This window comes from Ruditapes philippinarum, unplaced genomic scaffold (genome assembly GCF_026571515.1).
Source record: "Ruditapes philippinarum isolate M1 unplaced genomic scaffold, ASM2657151v2 ctg6763_1_1_1_1, whole genome shotgun sequence".
In the NCBI taxonomy this organism is placed as follows: Eukaryota; Metazoa; Mollusca; class Bivalvia; order Venerida; family Veneridae; genus Ruditapes; species Ruditapes philippinarum.
This window is the reverse complement of record NW_026857923.1, coordinates 18,428-40,347: the sequence shown is the minus strand read 5'-3', so window position 1 is coordinate 40,347 and position 21,920 is coordinate 18,428. Positions and strand designations below refer to the sequence as shown.

Genomic DNA, 21,920 nt, shown 5'->3' with positions numbered 1-21,920 from the left:
AATACACCTTTTAGATTATAGAATGCCTAGAAAGACTGGATACAGAGACAGAAACCGATATATGTTAGAGGTGAATACTATTTGGGAACTAATTAAAAAATCAGTGAACACATTTTACAAGCTACGATTGATTTGTATTTGAACACCATTCGCAATTCTCGGCACCAGTTCTTTTATGATTATACTTCAACAGCAAAAAAAGTGTTTTAATTCAATTACCCGCGCATAAACTAGAACCATCTATAACTCCATCCATTTTAAAAAGGGATTATCCACAGATTCCCAATTAAAAATGCCATTTTCAGCTATTTTAGTGGATATTTTAAGATGTATTTTAAGGGAAAAACAACAAAAAGTACATCTGAAAATATATTTAACACAAAATTTATTTCATTTTGTTATAAAAATACAGCATATTATCACAAATAAATCATGATTTGTTCCGCCAGCAGAACATTTAGCAGTTCTTTCTGCGAGATAGCAAGAATCCAAAAATGCTAAAATGTTCTGCCGGCGGAACATTAAATAAAACATATATTAAGTTATTTTACAAAATAGTTCAGTCTTAAATTGTTCCGCCAGCGGAACATAAGTATGAAAACATGTATCAAAACATACTAGGTTATAACCATAAGTGATTCTGTTCTGCCGGCGGAACATTTATTAATTACAACATATCACAATTCTGAACAACCTTTGCAAGATTTTGTAACAAATGCATTTCTTAAAGTAAAAATCAAATAAAAGAACTCATTGGAATTGTTCCGCCAGCAGAACAGATATATGATTCCAGTCCATATGAATGCAAAAATAAGATAGAATCATAAAAATTCCTGTTCCGCCGCCGGAACATTTACTTATAACAACATATCAAAATTCTTAACAACCTTTAAAGGTTTAATCAAAAATATAACTCAGAAAGAATATCATTTAATAAAATTGATTTGAAATTGTTCTGCCGGCGGAACAAAAGTATGATAACATCAATTTAAACATCTATAGGATATAACCGTAGGTGATTCTGTTCTGCCGGCGGAACATTTATTTACTACAAGATACAATTTTTAACACCTTTGCAAAATTTTGTCAAAAATATATTTCTTAAATTAAAATCAAATAATGTAATCATTTGAAATTGTTCCGCCAGCAGAACAGAAATATGATTCACTCTAACGCAAAGGAAAAATAAATTCATAAATAATCCTGTTCCGCCGGCAGAACATTTACTTATTACAATATATTAAAATTCTTAACAACCTTTTTAGGTTAAATCAAAAATATAATTCAGAAAGAATATCATTTAATAAAAATTGATTTGAAAATGTTCTGCTGGCGGAACATAAGTTTGATAACATCAATTTAAACATAGGATATAACCATAAGTGATTCTGTTCTGCCGGCGGAACATTTATTTATAACAAGAAAAATCTTAATAACCTTTTTAGGTTTAATCAAAAATATAATTCAGAAAGAATATCATTTAATAAAATTGATTTGAAATTGTTCTGCCGGCGGAACATAAGTTTGATAACATCAATTTAAACATAGGATATAACCATAAGTGATTCTGTTCTGCCGGCGGAACATTTATTTATAACAAGAAAATTCTTAACAACCTTTTTAGGTTTAATTAAAAATATAATTCAGAAAGAATATCATTTAATAAAATTGATTTGAAATTGTTCTGCCGGCGGAACATAAGTTTGATAACATCAATTTAAACATAGGATATAATCATAAGTGATTCTGTTCTGCCGGCGGAACATTTATTTATAACAAGAAAAATCTTAATAACCTTTTTAGGTTTAATCAAAAATATAAATCAGAAAGAATATCATTTAATAAAATTGATTTGAAATTGTTCTGCCGGCGGAACATAAGTTTGATAACATCAATTTAAACATAGGAAATAACCATAAGTGATTCTGTTCTGCCGGCGGAACATTTATTTATAACAAGAAAACTCTTAACAACCTTTTTAGGTTTAATTAAACATTTAATTCAGAAAGAATATCATTTAATAAAATTGATCTGAAATTGTTCTGCCGGCGGAACATAAGTTTGATAACATCAATTTAAACAAAGGATATAATCATAAGTGATTCTGTTCTGCCGGCGGAACATTTATTTATAACAAGAAAAATCTTAATAACCTTTTTAGGTTTAATCAAAAATATAAATCAGAAAGAATATCATTTAATAAAATTGATTTGAAATTGTTCTGCCGGCGGAACATAAGTTTGATAACATCAATTTAAACATAGGAAATAACCATAAGTGATTCTGTTCTGCCGGCGGAACATTTATTTATAACAAGAAAACTCTTAACAACCTTTTTAGGTTTAATTAAACATTTAATTCAGAAAGAATATCATTTAATAAAATTGATTTGAAATTGTTCTGCTGGCGGAACATAAATATGATAACATCACTTTAAACATAGGATATAATCATAAGTGATTCTGTTCTGCCGGCGGAACATTTATTTACTACAAAAAAATTCTTAACCTTTTTAGGATTAATCAAAAATATAATCCAGAACGAATATCATTTAATAAAATTGATTTGAAATTGTTCTGCCGGCGGAACATAAGTATGATAACATCAGTTTAAACATAGGATATAACCATAAGTGATTCTGTTCTGCCGGCGGAACATTTATTTACTACAAAAAAATTCTTAACCTTTTTAGGATTAATCAAAAATATAATCCAGAACGAATATCATTTAATAAAATTGATTTGAAATTGTTCTGCCGGCGGAACATAAGTATGATAACATCAGTTTAAACATAGGATATAACCATAAGTGATTCTGTTCTGCTGGCGGAACATTTTTTTACTACAAGATACAATTTGTAACACCCTAGGAAGATCTTGTCAAAAAAATATTTCTTAAACTAAAATCAAATAATGTAACTCATTTGAAATTGTTCCGCCAGCAGAACAGAAATATGATTTCATCTAATGCAAAGAAAAAATAAATTCATAAATAATCCTGTTCCCCGAAAGAAATTTTACTTATTACATGAAATTAAAATCCTTAACAACTTTTTATGGTTTAATAAAAATAAAACTGAAAGTAACATCATAAAATAATAATACAATTGATTTGAAATTGTTCCACCAGCATTAAAGAAATATGATGTTGTGTCTTAATATGAAGAAAATCCATTTAGCCAGTTAAAAAAAATCAAGAGACACTAATCTGACCTTGACAGTCAAGGTCATTTAAAGCTTAAGGTCACGGTCATTTCAACTTTTTAGAAGGTCCACCCCTAAATGTTGTTTTGTCAAAGTATGAAGATAACACATTTAATAATTACGAAGTTACAGTCAATTATAGCAAAAATAAGTGAAAATTCAATAATTTAACCTTAAAGGACAATGTCTTAAAAGTGTCAATGTCAATTTTTATATATAATTCTATATTAGAGCAGACACATTGATAATGTTGGCCGGGTTTGAAACCACTACTCGGTACTTAGACCGTGACCCGGTACTGAAAACTGTTTCAAAACTTACTGGTTCATACCGTTTTACAACTGTATCAATATTTTCAAAATTAAAAGCAAATTTAAATATACCTCAGTACAAGATAAACAAATTAAATCAATTAAATTTATATCAATGAAATATAAAAGCCATTTTTTAGCCTTTGTTTATATCATAAACAGATGTCAGTCAACAGGGCAAGGAAAATAATACTACCGATTGCCTCTGCTTGATTATAACAATTTGCCAGTGGTATTTTTGTATTACACAAAAGCATTCTGACCACATGCTGCATTAAAGTTTCAATTGCCTCCAGATGACCAAGTCTATTTCATGAAAATCAAACTTGAGAAAAATGTTTAAGAAAAGTAAAAATAATTATCAATGCAAGTGGTAACGTGCATATTACATGCAATATATGACAAATTGTTGTAGTATTTCTTCCCATATTTCTACTCATTGACTAACCCAGTAAATTAAAAGTTATTTCTGCATATTGTCACCTGGTTTTGGTAGTTTACAGATTGTTTCGTTCAATGAAATGTGAAAATACTTTCTATGTTCACACAATATATAACTTTTAATTTTCTAAATTTCTATTAAAATTTAACATGAATCTGGAGGTGTGCAGCTTTAACTGAAATATTTAACATAAATTGATTGGTCAGTACTTGTACTGCTTTTTATAAAAAAAAATAATATTAATAGCCTTTTTCATTAAAGGTAATATTGTCTGCAAATGCAACTAGACCTATCACTGAAGGTGATTAATACCCCCACCAGCAACTTTGACTTTTGGAAAAAAAAGTTGTCTGAAGAAAAATTTGAACGCAAACTATCAAATGTGTACAAAGAAATATTTCAATTAATTGTAATCGCAACTGGGGTCTCGAAATAAGCTTGCTATACACCAAGTTTGATTACAATATCTCATTCCTAACTCTAGTTATTGTCCGGAAACCATTTTTCTATTTTTAGTAACACTGTAACGATGACCTTGACCCTAGGGGGTCCAAATGCAATACCAACCCAGGTCTTCATATAAGCTTCCTATACACCAAATTAGATTACAATATCTCATTTCTAACTCTAGTTATTGTCCGAAAACCATTTTTCTATTTTTCGTAACGGTGACCTTGACCCCAGGGGGCCCAAATGCAATACCAACCAAGGTCTTCATATATGCTTGCTATACGCCAAGTTTGATAACAATATCTCATTCCTAACTCTAGTTATTGTCCGGAAACCATTTTTCTATTTTTAGATACGGTGACCTTGACCTTGACCCCAGGGGGTCCAAATGCAATAGCAACCCAGGTCTTCATATTAGCTTGCTATACACCAAGTTTGATTACAGTATCTCATTCCTAAGTCAAGTTATTGTCTGGAAACCATTTTTCTATTTTTAGATACGGTGACCTTGACCTTGACCCCAGGGGGTCCAAATGCAATAGCAACCCAGGTCTTCATATTAGCTTGCTATACACCAAGTTTGATTACAGTATCTCATTCCTAAGTCAAGTTATTGTCTGGAAACCATTTTTCTATTTTTCGTAACGGTGACCTTGACCTTTACCCCAGGGGGCCCATATGCAATACCAACCCAGGTCTTCATATAAGCTTGCTATACGCCAAGTTTGATAACAATACCTCATTCCTAACTCTAGTTATTGTCCGGAAACCATTTTTCTATTTTTAGTAACGGTGACCTTGACCTTGACCCCAGGGGGTCCAAATGCAATACCAACCGGAGTTTCCACATAAGGTTGCTATATACCAAGTTTGATTACAATACCTCATTCCAAACTCTAGTTATCGTCCGGAAACCATGATGTGGACCGACCGACGGACGGACCGACCGACCGACCGACAAGCTGACTCCTATATACCCCCCCTAAACTTCGTTTGTGGGGGTATAATTAAACCATTTACATGTATACACTATGCAGTAAATTATTCAAATTTTACACCTTTTAAAATGCAATTTGAGTTGTTTTGTATGGTCAAAATTTCTATCTTTGTAAAATGAAAAACAAGCAATATAATAAAACTTCTTAAGCTGCATAAAACTTAATGCTGCAAACTTAAAATGTATCGAGTATCAATAAAATATTGTATTATTCTACGATTGCAACGCTCGACTATTCTTAGTGCTTGATAGTAAAAGAGCCTTGATAATGTAAAATTTTCTAAGTTAACAAAAGGGTAAATTTTTTCTTTAAATCCATGTTACAGTTATAAGCCTTTGAGAGGGAGTCATATTATACTCTCAAAGAAAAGTTTAAAATTTCAACTTGTTTAAAAGCAATATGAAAATATTTGACGTGGTATGCAAACTTAAATGTAAATTCTAAGTTGAAAAAGTGGCATTAATCTCTCAAAATGCTTCATACAGTTACCTCCTCCTGTCTACAGGTTGGGGTAATGACGTTAAACAAGTGTGCAAAGTTTTGAGGACTATGAAAATATTTGAGGTGTTACAAAAACTTTAACGTAAATTCTAAGTCGGAAAAGGGGCATAATTCTGTCAAAATATTTGTTACGGTTACCTCCTCCTGTCAACAGGTTGGGGTCATGATGGTGAACAAGTGTGCAAAGTTTCAGAGCCATAAGTCAATGGACTTTGAAAATATCTGAGGTGGTATTTCAAAAACTTGAATGTAAATTCTAAGTCGTAAAAGGGGCATAATTCTGTCAAAATGCTCAATACAGTTACCTCCTCCTGTCTACAGATTGGGGTCATGATGGTTAACAAGTGCCCTAAGTTTCAAAGCCATATGTCAATGGACTTTGAAAATATTTGTGGTATTACAAAAACTTTAACATAGGAGGTTACGCCGCCACTCGGGTGACTACAATAGCTATACTTATTCTTATTAAATAGTCGAGCTAAAAATGTTTGATTTTTATACATGTAGGTAAGATTAAAACATAGTTCAAACATGAACAGCATTAAATAATTAATTTCGTTGTATTTACACTAATGTCTAAATAAATTGTAACTAGAAAAGTATCCAAAGGACATGGGTGCCCCAACACAAACTAAAGACTCTAGGTCAAATATATTTAGGCTAACATTAATATCCATTTAATTCTTTTTTAACATTGAGTCTATGTTGACTGAGTACTAGTAACTCCTGATTATAACGATCCTGTGAGTAACTCCTGATTATAACTAGAACTATCACTAAATGTGATTAATACCCCCACAAGACTGCCTCGGAAATGAGCATGTTACTAGTAACAGAATACCTTGTAAAAGAATTGAAATATAGAGTTATGGTTGTGGGCAATTAAAGATAGTTATGGTTCTTGTATGTTTCCTTTCACTGTGGTTGGCCATTGATGAAGTTTTATTGAATTACTCTGTAATAAGTCAAGAAAGACAAAGAAAAGGAACAAAGGGCAATAACTCTATAAATACTGAAGATGGAGTTATAGTTCTTGTGTACTGCACTTCCTCTTTTTGTGCTTGACCATTGTATGAAGTTGTTTTGAATTTCAACCAGTACCTTTTAAGTTATGCTCCAGACAAGGAAAAGTATCAAAGGGCAGTAACTCTGTATTTTGTCAAAATGGAGTTATGGCTCTTATGCACTGCACTTCCTTTTAATGTCCTTGACAACTGTATGAAGTTGTATTGAATTCCAAACAGTAGTTTTCAAGTTATGCTTTGGACAAGGAAAAGTAACAAAGGGCAATAACTCAAGATGGAGTTATGGTTCTTGTGCACTGCACTTCCTCTCAATGTGCTTGACCATTGTTTGTAGTTATATTGAATTCCAACCATTAGTCTTCAAGTTATGATCCGGACAAAAAAAGCAATGGAAAAGAAACAAAGGACAATAACTCTGTAATTAGTCAAGATGAAGTTATGGCTCTTGTGCACTGCACATCCCCTTATTGTCCTTGACAACTGTATGAAGTTGTATTGAATTCCAACCAGTAGTTTCCAAGTCATGCTCTGGACAAGGTAAAGTAACAAAGGGCAGTAACTCTGTAATAAGTCAAGATGGAGTTATTGTTCTTGTGCACTGCACTTCCTCTCAATGTGCTTGACCAATGTATGAAGTTATAATGAATTCCAACAATTAGTCCTCAAGTTATAGTCCGGACAAAAGAAAGCAATGGAAAAGTAACAAAGGGCAATAACTCTGTAATTACTTTAGATAGAGTTATGGTTCTTATGCACTGCACTTCCCCTTATTGTGTTTGACAATTGTATGAAGTTGTTTTGAATTCCAACCAGTAATTTTCAAGTTATGTTCGGACAAGGAAAAGTAACAAAGGGCAATAACTCTGTAATTAGTCAAGATAGAGTTATGGTTCTTGTGCACTGCACTTCCTCTCAATGTGCTTGACCATTGTATGTAGTTATATTGAATTCCAACCATCAGTCTTCAAGTAATGGTCCGGACAAAAGAAAGTAATGGAAAAGTAACAAAGGGCAATAACTCTGAAATTACTTTAAATAGAGTTATGGTTCTTGTGCACTGCACTGCCCCTTATTGTGTTTGACAATTGTATGAAGTTGTTTTGAATTCCAACCAGTAGTTTTCAAGTTATACCCCGGACAAGGAAAAGGAACAAAGGGCAATAACTCTGTAATTAGTCAAGATAGAGTTATGATTCTTGTGCACTGCACTTCCTCTCCATGTGCTTGACCATTGTATGAAGTCATATTGAATTCCAACTATTAGTCTTCAAGTTATGCTCCGGACAAGGAAAATGCAACGGACGTCTGGACCGACCGACCGACCACCGGGTGACTCCTATATACCCACCCAAACTTCGTTTTTGGGGGTATAATGATCCTGTGAGTAACTCCTGATTATAATGATCCTGTAAGTAACTCCTGATTATAATGATCCTGTGAGTAACTCCTGATTATAATGATCCTGTGAGTAACTCCTGATTATAATGATCCTGTGAGTAACTCCTGATTATAATGATCCTGTGAGTAACTCCTGATTATAATGATCCTGTGAGTAACTCCTGATTATAATGATCCTGTGCTTTATCCCATGAAGAACATGAAGAAGGTACTCTTGTGTGCCATCATCGTACTTCACTGAGAAGTTTCCTGCAAAGTAAGTCAGTGAGTAAATATACGATATGTACATAATAATTGCTTCTTTGACAAAGTATATTATAAATATCAAATTCAATATTAACACTCTTAAGAGTAAGTGCAAATCGATGCCTTTGTGCTAAAGGTTTGTTACTCAGTACAGTCAAGACTGTTTAAAGTGATCGACTCTGGGAATCAAGAAAAATGGTCACATAAGACAGTCTCTTAAAACAGTCTTCCCCAACCTGCTGACATTGGTTAATAAATATACTCGCCTAGCGGCTCGGGTTATATTTTCAAACAACCATTTATATAGGGCCATATAACTTGTCAAAAAAATCTTTATAACTAATAATATAAATGCATAGGTAAGTACTGACTTATTCCAATGAAACAAGTACATGGTATATAGGTCACTTTTAAAGATAAGAGTGATAATTGATTATACTATTTCTGAAATTGCATTTTAAAAAGATAAAACTAGAAATGTGTCATCACCCCATGGATGCTCACGCATGCAGACAAAATTGTAATGTTGATAATAATATTAATATCTAGTTCCAAATTTGTTTACACAAACCATTAATTTTCATTCTAATAGTTCCAATTTTGTTTGCATACATGATTATTTTTCATTCTAAGTTAAAGGCCCTTAAACTACTCAATGTGAAGATGAAATTTAGTTCAAGGCCTTGAAATTACAAAATTTTCATGTCCAAAGCTTTTACAGTTTAGGAGAAATAACCTGAAAATCAATAAAGGGCAATAACTCAATAACTAAAAAAATAAGAAGTGCAGAGTACCAGTTTTTTTTTGCACTTTACTTCTTTACTATAAGATCTATCATCCTATGGCCAGGACAAAAATAAAGTATGAAAATTGACAAAGGGCAATTACTAAACAATAGGAAGTGATGAGTACCGGTTTTTGTGCACTGCACTTCTTCTTAATGAGAGCTATCATCCTCAGAAGTTTCAAGTCCATACCTTTTATTATATATGAGAAATGGTCCACAGACACTTGGGATGTAGAGCTCAAAACGCCTTTAACATCCAAATAAAAAACATATTTGTCAATCCCAGCACATGTACTGATCATATATATCAAAAAAATTTAATATAAGCCGTTTTGAAAAAAATTCATATTTCAACGACTATAATAATGACTTATTGATATATATATGATCAGTACATGTGCTGGGATTGACAAATATGCTTTTTATTTGGATTTTAAAGGCGTTTTGAGCTCCATACCCCAAGTGTCTGTGAAATGGTTTAGACAAAAATAAAGAATGAAAATTAACTATGGGCATTAACTGAAAAATTATAAAGTGGTAAGTACCGGTGCTTTTGCACTGCACTTCTTCTTAATGAGATCTATCATCCTATGAAGTTTCAAGTCAATAGCTTTATTTGTTTATGTTTTATTTATGAGAAATGGCCTGTAAAAAACTTAAGTATTATTGTTAACAAAGGGCAATAACTGAAAATAAAAGAGGTGCAGTGTACTGGTTCTTGTGCACTACAATTTTTCTTAATGAGATTTATCATCCTCTGAAGTTTCAAGTCCATAGCTTTTGTTATATATGAGAAATAGCCCGGACAAAAATTAAGTATTTAACAAATGAAAATTAACAAAGGGCAATAACTCAAAAAATAAAGAAGTGATGAGTACTGTTTCAGTGATGAGTACCGTTTCTTAACTCTAGCTCTTTGGGGTTTTTATAAGATTTTTTACACATATTAGGAAAATCAATGACCCGTAACCCCAGAGCCCTTATTTCAACAAACTTGGTAGACACCCATTACAATATTACAATATCTTAGCTCTAGCTCCTTGGGTTTATTAAAGAAGTTTTTACTATACACATGTAGGGAAAAACAATGAACCCCTGGGGCAGGCAAAATTTTGACCCCAGGGCTTTTATTTGAACCAACTTTGTAGACACTCACTAGAAGATGGTTCATTCTTAATACCCTAGCTCTACCTCTTCGTTTTTTTTAAAAGAAGATTTTATAAGTATAAGGAAAATTAATGACCCCCAGGGCGGGCCAATTTAAATCCAAGGCCTCTTATTTGAACAAACTTGGTAGACACCCATTAGAAGATGTTTCATGCTAAACATATAAGGTTTAGCTCTTTCGGTTTTTTTTATAGAAGATTTTTTAAGTTTTAACTATACACATATAGGGAAAATCAATGACCCCCTGGGGTGGGGCCAAATTTGATCCCAGGGCTTTTATTTGAACAAACTTGGTAGACACGCACTAGAAGATGAATCGTGCCAAATATCTAAGGTCTACCTCTTTGGGTTTTTCAGAAGAAGAAATTTAAATCTTTTGATTGCCATTGCAACCAGAGTTCTGCATGGAATTTAGTTCTTTGAAGAATTTTTAAAGGTGACCACCAAAGGAACATTCCTGTGAAGTTTGGACGAAATTGGCTCAGTGATTTATGAGATGTCGTGACAGGTGAGCTAAAAAGTAAAGAAGTTATGATATTTCTTAAAAGAAATTCTAAGTTCAAAGGGAGATAAATCTGAAAATATTGCTTTAAGAGTTATGAACCTTGTCACATAAGATTTGGTTGATGATAAGGAATATGTATTTGAAGTTTGAGGTAGATATCTATAAAACTAAAGAAGTTATGGTAAAAAATAACATTTTTCAAGAAAAAAAACTAAGTTAATGGGGAGATAATTCTTGCAATATTGGTGCTAGAGTTATGAACCTTGTCACATAAGCTGTGGTTGATGATAAGGAACATGCATTTGAAGTATGAAGTTGATCACTTATGAAATAAAGAAGTAACAGTCAAAAATATTTTACTGATAAGGAACATATATTTGAAGTTTGAAGTTGATACCTGAAGAAACTAGAAATATGTCCATAGGACACGGGTGCCCGCACACTCCACCGATTTGTCAATCTTATGTCTCTAGGTCAAATTTTTTTTTGGGCTACATGTGCCCAAGTTGAAAACTAAAAATCTTTTATTAAGTAAAGGGCAAATACTACAAATACTGAATAAATCCACAAAAAAACCCAAGGTACACATGCTGACCAACATTCTTGTAAACTTTCAGGCCTACAGGTCAAATAAATTTTGATTTACGTGCAACACAAATTGAATAGTGTAAATTGTTACTAAGTCAAGGGCAATAACAATAAAATTACTAAAAATATCCACACAAAAATACCCAGGTGCACAACTACACATGCTGATCAACATTCTTGTAAGGTTTCATGACTCTAGGTCAAATACTTTTTAGCAATGTGCGACACAAGTTGAAAATTGGAAATTTTTACTAAGTCAAGGGCAATAACTCTAAAAATACTAAATATATCCACACAAAAATACCCAGGTGAACAACTACACATGCTAATAAACATTCCAGTAAGGTTTCATGCCTATAGGTAAAATATTATTTGAGTTACTTGCGACACAAGTAACTGTTGAAACTTGCAAAGTTTTACTAAGTCAAGGGCAATAACTCTAAAGATACTAAATAATATATTCACATTAAAATACCCAGGTGCACAACTTCACATGCTGATCAACATTCCTGTAAGGTTTCATGTCTCTAGATCAATTACTTTTTGAGTTACGTGTGACACAAAAAGAGAATGGACGGATGGATGGACGTTCTAACAGGAGAGTAATAATGTGGCTACTTTATTGTTCTCTCTATTGTTCTTTTTAGCCACACAAAAGAAAATAGCCACATAAAAGCATAACAGAATGAATGACATCAAAGAGAAAGAACAGTTACCTATTGTTTCTCTAGCCACATAATTACTGTCCTGTGAGTGCGGATAGACGGACAAGGGTAAATCTAAATGCCCCCACCCACCTATAGTGGGGGCACAATAAAAAGTTACAGTCCAAAATATTTTACTGCACCAAAACTTTAATCTGAAATCTTGACACAGACGCCGGGGTGAGTAGGACAGCTCTCTATATACTTCATATAGTCGAGCTAAAAAGGAATTCTAAAATGCAGGGAGTTACACTTTATGTCACAGGTTTACTCAAAAATAGCAAAATATACCTTAAAAGTTCTCAGCATCACTTCATCTCCACTTCACATGCTTCTAGGTACTGCAAACAAAAAGAATATATTTTAAAGTTATTCAACTTAACCGACTCACAGACAGCTATGCCTTTTTTGTACATTATCTCCCGACGTATAGATACGCCTTTCTTGTACCTTACCAACTTAATACCTAGAGTGGTTTCAGATATACTGAATAAATTAGTTTAGATGTTTATTTAATCAAATTCTGTCAGAGACCAAGCTCCACTTTTCACAAGTTCTAGATAGTTAGAAGCAACACAGGAGTTCTAAGCAGGCCTAATTCTAGAAAAGTGCTTGGCAGACTAACCTTTCCTTGATAGTCAAGAAATATTTAATGTTTGTCAGATTAACTTTTGATAGTTTTTGAGAAAAAAAGACAAATATTCTGTCACCATTTTAGGGAACAAAAATGGCTTTCATGTTTTGTTGCCCCTTATTATAAATTAAACAACTGTCAATGTCATCTAAAGATCAAGGTCATATCTAAATCATTGAACATGTATGTTTGGTAACATGTGTTGTTTTGTCCAAATGCAAACAAATTAAAATTTAAAGTTTTAAAGAAATGTTAAAACAGAAATTTTAGAAAAAAGTAAAAAACTAGAAATGTGTCATCATGCCACGGATGCCCCCGCATGCAGCCAAAATTTCAGATGGTGCATTAATTATTTTTTTCATTTTAAGTTCAAAGCCCTTAAAACTTTTCAATGTTAACACAAACCATTTCCATACAATGTTCAAGGCACTGAAATTATTCAGTCTTAACCTTTTAGAAATAGCATATTGCATATTTGCAGCCAAAATAATGGCTAAAAGAATGAGTGGTGAAACTGAAAGTTCAAAATTTTTCCAACATTCAGGAAAGATAAGTTTGTCTAAAATCATTGAACCATGACCAAATTCCAACTTAAACTGCTTATTCCTAAGATGTATCTATATTATTTTCAAAGTGAAAGAGACAAACTCTGCCAAAAAATCATCAAACCATGACCAAATTCCAACTTGACCTGCCCATTCCTTTGACATATCCATATGTCAAATTAAAGTTGAATATGTGACACTGTTGGGTAGATAATGAACAGAAACTGTAAATTTCATATTATTTTCAAAGTGAAAGGGGCATTACTCTGCCAAAAATCATTGAACCATGACCAAATTTGAAGTTGACCTGAGCATTCCAAAAACATTTCCATATGTCAAATTTGAGTTGAATGTGTTGTACCATTGGGAAGATAATAAACGGAAACTGAAAATTTCATATTACTTTCAAAGTGAAAGGGGCATAACTCTGCCAAAAATCATTGAACCATGACCAAATTTGAACTTGACCTGCGCATTCCTTTGACGCATCCATATGTCACGTTTGAGTTGAATGTGTTGTACCTTGAGGGAGATAATGAATGGGAAACTGAAAATTTCATATTATTTTCAAAGTAAAAGGGGCATAACTCTGCCAAAAATCATCGAACCATGACCAAATTCGAACTTGACCTGTATTTTTTCATGACATATCAATATGTCAAGTTTGAGTTGATTGTGTTGTACCATTGGGGAGATAATGAACGGAAACTGAAAATTTCATATTTTTTTCAAAGTAAAAGGGGCATAACTCTGCCAAAAATCATTGAACCATAACCAAATTCGAACTTGACCTGTATTTTCTCATGACATATCCATATGTCAAGTTTGAATTGAATGTGTCCAACCGTTCTTAAGATAATGAACGGAAACTGAAATTTCATATTATTTTTAAAGTAAAAGGGGCATAACTCTGCCAAAAATCATCGAACCATGACCAAATTCGAACTTGACCTGTATTTTCTCATGACATATCCATATGTCAAATTTGAGTTGAATATGCCCAACCGTTCTTAAGATAATGAACGGAAACTGATGATGACGGAATGACAGAATGACAGAATGACGGAAGGACGGAAGGACGGAAGGATGGAAGGACGGAAGGACGGAAGGACGGAATGACGGAACAGGGTAACACTATATGCCCCGGCCATTACATGGCGGGGGCATAAAAAAGCCAAAGTATGCCAATAGTTCAAAATCTAGGAAATCTGATATTTGACAAAAACTGAAATTCAATAATATATCTGAAACTGTGCACACTGACAGGGTCCAAATCTCTTAGCTGTAGTCATCAAAGGACAAGAAGATAGATGACTAGGTCAAAATATAGGTCAGCTGATAACAAAGTTCAATTTTACATCTTAAACTGTGCACATGGTCCAAATTTCATAGCTGTACATTAAAGGACAAGAAAGTAGGCAACTATGTAAAAAAAAGGATGGCTGATATTTTACATCTAAAACTGTGCTTGTGGTCCAAATTTCATAGCTGTACATCAAAGGCCAAGAAATTGATCTAGGCCAGCTGATATTGAAGTTCAATTTTACATCTTAAACTGTGCACTTATGATTGAAGGTCAAGGTTAGTCTGGTATACTTGAAGGTCTTGTCCCAAGGGTTGTTGTGGCCAGGTATTAAGACATTTAATTAATGCACCAAGAACTTAAAAATTTATGATCAAGTAAATTTGCGAACGACAATGGCAACCCGACATGACTGTTACTATATACCTCTACTTATCTTTTTTTTTTTAAAAGTCGAGCTAAAAATGAAGATTAAAAGGAAAAGTATAATTAATTTTTAATGGACTGTTCTAATTTCAAAACAATAATGTACATGTATTCCAATAATTCAGAAAGGTTACATTATTGTTTACCAAAATAAAATTTAAAGACTTGGATAGTTTTATATAAACTTAAAAGGAAAAAAACACTTACTTATTGATTTCCATTTCTCTATGAAATCACTTCTGGATATCTTGTCTTTATAAGCCCAGCTAGTAAAGTCAAGTTCAAGACAAATATTGTAGCTTCACCTGCAAAAATATAAAATTACTCATTCATGAAAAAAAAAAACATGACCATAATTTAAGTACTGTGCTGCTATGAGAATGTGAGAATGACGTTGCATTTTTTTGTGTACACAAAAGTTTACAATCTTTGTCTGAAGGGGTATAACAGGTTCTGTAGAAGAAAATATAGTACAAGATAAACAAGAACTGTGGGAGGACAGTATTGGCTCGACTATTCAAAAAGTTGTCACAAGGGTGTTTTATTAAGTATAATAATGCTAATTACCTATGAATACATAAAATTGACGTTGAAAATGGGGAGAAAAATCAGCCTAAATGCAAGATAGAATTATGGATCTTGGTCAGTGACCTACAATTATGATTCTAAATGCATATATGTGAAGTTTTAAATAAATATCTTTAGATATGTAAAACTTGCATGCAAACATTAACCAAGTGACTAAGTAGAAAAGGGAAGATGAATCAGCCTAAATGCGAGTAGAGTTATGGAACTTGGTCAGTGACAAACAATTATGACTCTCCAATTATGACCCTAAGTACATGTGTAAAGTTTCAAGTAAATATCTTTGAAGACCTTTAACCTTTAACCAAAATTTCTAAGTTTCAAAGGGGCAAATAATTCTGTAAATATTGCAGGCAGAGTTATGCAATTTTGCACACTGATGTACATGGTTACTATAAAAAAAGGATTGTAAATTTCAAATGAATATCTCAAGCAATAAATTTACAAAAAAACTTTAGCCAAAATTTCTAAGTTATAAAGGGGCATAATTCTGTAAATATTATAGACAGAGTTATCTAACTTGTCAATCTGATGTACATTGTTACTATAAATAAGTATTGTAAGTTTCAAATGAATATCTCAAGCAATAATTGAGATATTTGACTTTACAAAAAACTTTAACCAAAATTTCTTAGTTAAAAAGGGTCAGAATTCTGTAAATATTGTAGACAGAGTAATCCAACTTGTCCATCTGATGTACATTGTTACTATAAATAAGTAGTGTAAGTTTCAATTGAATATCTCAAGCAATAATTGAGATATTTGACTTAACAAAAAACTTTAACCAAAATTTCTAAGTTAAAAAGGGGCATAATTTTGTAAATATTGTAGGCAGAGTTATCCAACTTGTCAATCTGATGTACATTGTTACTATAAATAAGTATTGTAAGTTTCAACTGAATATCTAAAGCAATAATTGAAATATTTAAATTTACAAAAAACTTTAACCAACATAGACGCGGACGCCGGGGCGACTACAATAGCTCTCATATTCTTCGAATAGTCAAGCTAAAAATAGAATTTTAAATGTCTTAATGGCAAATTTTGTAAAATCATTAGGATGCAATTAAACCGACATCTTTAGGAGTTCGAGTATCACAAGTTGTCTAACTTAGAATTGGAAAATAAAAGTAATTTGTAATAGTATCTAATAATTTAAATATACCGGAAAATTATTTTTATCCTGTGTAGTATGCAGTGAGTCAAAGTACTTGTGCAGTGCACAAGTATTTTGTGCCAGGTGAAACAATTTGTGTACATTTATTCATTCCGTTTAGTATTCAGTATAATTTTTAGGTTGTTCCAACTTGCCAGATATTACTTTGAAAATTAAGTGAAATGAGAAGTTTATAGAAATTAACACAACACAAATCATTAAAGGAACTCCACTGAGGTTTATAAGCGTAAAACATGAAATTTTAATTTTTTCACAGTCATATACATGAGCACTTAAAACATCAATATTTATAAAATATAACCAAAATTTTTAAAGAAATACATTAAAAATCATATGTTTGTGCTATTCTCAGTCCGATTTATGTGTAAAGCGTTTAAACGCTTTTCAATTTTGGGTCATTTTTCACTATTATAATAATTATTCTGGAAAAATGGAGCAAGCTAAGAATCTGAAATTTTGCACATGTAAGTAATTAGTATAGATCTGCATCAAATGGAGTAATAATCTCAAAAAAATATTTCCAGTTCTAAATATTTCTTTAGGTGAAGAAAAAAATAACATGTTTATTTACAGAAACTATTTTTCGCGAGAGAAAAAAAAAAAAAAAAAAAAAAAAAAAGGGTACAATTCGGACCAGTCTTGCATTGATATTTAACTAGAACATTAACTGGCAACCTTACCTAGTACGTTATGCTGACAGGTGATTAATTTGTCAATATTTTAATTTATATCGCCTTAAGATGGAAAATCACAATTTGATAACTGTTTTACTGTTAAAGTTGACTTGCCTGCTGCGTAACTAAATACTTATCCTAAACACAAGTGTCTTTAAAAAGATACTTGAACTATGTCAAAAAGCTTTTACCTGAACAGGTTATTTTGAATTTTATTGTAGCAGTTAATTTGTAGATATAGGGAACACTGCGAATGGAACTGTAACTGCATGTTGTGTTCCAGTAAGTATTATACCTACTGTAGAAGATGCAGATAATATACTGTGTGTACCAGAAAAATTTGAAAATTTACAATTTTTATTTGGTGTCTAATTTGGTATGCACATGACTGTGTTACCGGGATCATTATATACATGTGTAACATTATTGTTGTAAATCTCATCGCTTTGGAAAAAACTTATTGAATGTATATTCCGTACAGACTGCAGAATAGTCAGAATGAATGAAAAAATGTGGTAGTTATTATAACAGGGTGGGCATTTAATTATTAAAGAAATAGTGTTCCACCAGAATACCTTAGTTAAGTACAGGACATTATTATTGTTATGCCTTAAAATTACATTTAAAGTGATATTATGCTAATCCTTATAAATGTTAATGTTGAGTGCTGTAACGTGGAAAAAGTCGTAATAACTTTACATTTTGTCACAATGTTTTCAATAGCCCATTTCACTACGATTTCTCACGTAAATTAGCGAAGTGCTACGATCAGATTCCGAGTATATAATCAACTGACCAATCAAATGCTGGTGGATGCATGTACAATCTATTACTAATAATAGTAACATAAAAATAAACAAAGGAAATTTACATGGCGGATTCTTATCACAAAGTTGAAATATTTCGAGAAATATGCCGTTATACTGCATAGTTAACTCATTGACCCCTCACGCCACGATAATGCGTCAGTTTAAACTTCTCGCCTATACCTAACGCCACGATAACGAGTCGATATCGACTTTACACCTGTCCTGCATGCCACATATATGCATGTACAATCTATTACTAATAATAGTAACATAAAAATAAACAAAGGAAATTTACATGGCGGATTCTTATCGCAAAGTTGAAATATTTCGAGAAATATGCCGTTATACTGCATAGTTAACTCATTGACCCCTCACGCCACGATAATGCGTCAGTTTAAACTTCTCGCCTATACCTAACGCCACGATAACGAGTCGATATCGACTTTACACCTGTCCTGCATGCCACATATATGCGGCTAGATAAGACTTGCTTTACTTCCCGGTCGCCACGTTGTAGCGTCGTAAATCATCGGTTGTTTTCAAGGTATTTCCCGAGAATATTTAAATATTAGCCAATCAGAAATCGGGTTACATTTTGAATAGAAAAACCGTAATTTGAGACCGATGCGGAGGATAATCCATTGGATTCTGATAATGAAATGTTTAAATTTGACATCAGAAAGTAGTTTAAAAAATGAAAGTAGGGATTTTGACTGAAGGGGATTATGTCCGTACACCAAAATGAAAGTGTTTGTGGGAGTTTACCAGAAGAATAAGCATTTTTTAATTCAATAAACACTCGCTCGTCAGCCGCTGAATCACACGCCATTATCGTAAATATAAACAATACATGTACACTCGAGAACCAGTATTTCATTGGTCAAACATATTAGCACTTAACCTCCCACGTGATGCGTGTCTACGAATGTTTCCGATAAATTACGAAAGGCTGGTGAAATGGGCTATTGATCATTTTGATATAATCATAATCATTAATGAGGTTGACACTAAATATGTTAGTATTCATCCGTAGCTGTTCTACAGAAATTAGAAACATTCTACGGTCGCTATTGCTCCCGTCAAACTCGAAGTTTCTAATTTCTGTAGAACAGCACGGATGTCACATAAAAGTTGGGCAGTCTTTTTTATATTAAGCAATTTTAATTTCACCCTTATCATTTTGTTTGTCATTATAAATTATTGGTCAATCCATGTTTCATTAATTGATCATTTAGAGATTGTAACATTGAATATCGCTAATTCAGCTCAACTTCGACATTAAAAAATGAGCATACTGTCACAGGTCTAAATGTGTTTCCTAGAAAAGTTGGGATTATGTTTGATCTGCAAATTAAGTCATTGAATAAAATGAGTGATTTAGAGTATAATCAATCAATAGTATCTTGACCAGTTGCCCTTATCTGGAACTGATTATAAAGTTTTCCTGACTGACCACCCACTGTTATAAAATCATATCACAACAAATCCTTTAAATACAATGCAGCTTGTTAACTCAAGCAGGGATTTTTTTGGCTTATTTTATAGCCGTTATTGGGTCATATTCCCAATTGAAAATAGTATATTATTTTCCCAATCCACATAAAAAATTCCCAATTGAAAGTTACAAAATTAAAGTATTGAATCTTTGCAAATAAGGGCTTCGATCTTCACTGTAATAGTGCTTAAATAATTGAAGATGCCACCATAGACAGAAATTGTTTGCATCCATTTATTTTAATCACTTTAAAATTTCAGTCATGCTTTTTTTCACCATGTGTCGTGTTCCTAAAATCCTGGAAAAAATCCCTGTAACTTTTGTCTCTTTTGTGTGCATTCCATTAATGATCAATAAATTCACTCCTGCTGCATGCACAGTCTAAATAATCCGTATGATTATAATCATTAAAGTATACTTTTTAATACAAATTAGTGTTTGAAATTATTTTCTTTAAAGATTAATTTTCATTATATTTCATCTTTGCCAAATTCCTTAAAGTTTTTATTTAAAGCTAAACCTTTTCTATATAAAACTTTTTTTTTCACACTGATTTGAGGCTAAAATAGGCATGAACGAAGCCAAAAAAATGAGAATTTTATAGAAAGATAGACTTTTCAGTAGTTTCAGACTTTTCAGTAATTGCAATTAAATGTTAATTTCCCGTGATATTATGTAATGAAGAGACAGTTACATACCAGCCACTTACCTTCAAAAAATGAAGATCTTCTTCAGGGCGGACACAGACCTGTAGGGCCTACTAGCGCCGATTTCCTCATCGTTATTGTACAAAGTATCCGAATCAATATCTTCTTTCAAACGCCACATCATCTTCACGTTTTAATTTTAAAATTTTTAAAATAAAATATGACCTATACATACTGTTATTGTGTGCGTATCACATCCGAGGCGACATTAGCAGACGATGACCCAGATTACTGGACGATTCAATGTTTACGTTTTTATTGGGGTGTTAGCTCTACAACTTTTAAATCATTGTACAGTTTGATTACAATTTTAGGAACATCTAGTGTATTTTTATGAATGAATACATTTGAAGTTTTTATTTTAGTACTTAAATGTTCAATTATGATATAAATGGCGGGAATTTACTGATGAGTTTGCCGTGTATGGTGACTACCCCTAAATTATCGTGTCGATTCGTCCGTCGCCGCATAAACGCTTTGAACTTTTAGCGGGTGCCAAGTAATTAGTGCCTGCATGAGATGAAAGCGGTTTGGAGACCCAATCATACAGCAGTTAATTTTCAACAAATTTTCAAAATATCTGCTTGTTTTATATACTAGTAGACATTTAGTGAAGTTAATTCTCGTGCATGATGTCCTTTATGCAGTAGATCTATGTGGCGGGCAGTTTGTTGGTAAGTGTTTCTTTTCGGTCCTACTAAACACTGCTAAGGACTGCTAAGGACCGCTAAGGACTGCTAAGGAGCCACAAAGGACTACTAAAGAGGCACAAAGGACCTTAAAATACCTCCTAGGCCATTCTTATATTACATGGTATTATTTTTAGTGAAAAAAAATTATAATTTAAAAAAAAAAAATGATTTTGGTGAAAATTTTATGAGTTGTCGGACCGCTAAGGACTGCTCAGATACACAAAAGACAGCTAGGGAGACACAAAGGACCTTAAAATACCTCCTAGGGCATTCTTATAATACAAGGTAGTATGTTTAGTGACAAAAAATGTATTATTTTAAGAAAAAATATCATTTTAGTGATAAAATTCATGTTTTTGAAGAATTGCCGGACCGCTAAGGAATGCTACGGTGCACTAACAACTACTAGGGAGGCACAAAGGACCTTCAAATCCCTCCTAGAACATTCTTATAATATATAGTAGTAAGTTAATAGACAAAAATGTATTATTGTAAGAAAAAAATATGATTTTGGTGATAGAATTTATGCTTTCAATGAGTTGCCGGAC

At 32.5% G+C, this 21,920-nt stretch overlaps 1 long non-coding RNA gene across 1 annotated transcript; it reads right to left on the bottom strand.

The window, feature by feature from the left end:
* Positions 1-362: 362 nt before the first annotated feature.
* LOC132751540 (uncharacterized) lies at positions 363-20,879 on the bottom strand. Its single transcript, XR_009628695.1, has 4 exons — positions 20,683-20,879; positions 15,441-15,538; positions 12,617-12,666; positions 363-8,577 (listed from the first exon to the last, which is right to left on the bottom strand). It is a non-coding gene; the product is annotated as an uncharacterized LOC132751540 (long non-coding RNA).
* Between the last annotated feature and the right edge of the window lie 1,041 nt (positions 20,880-21,920).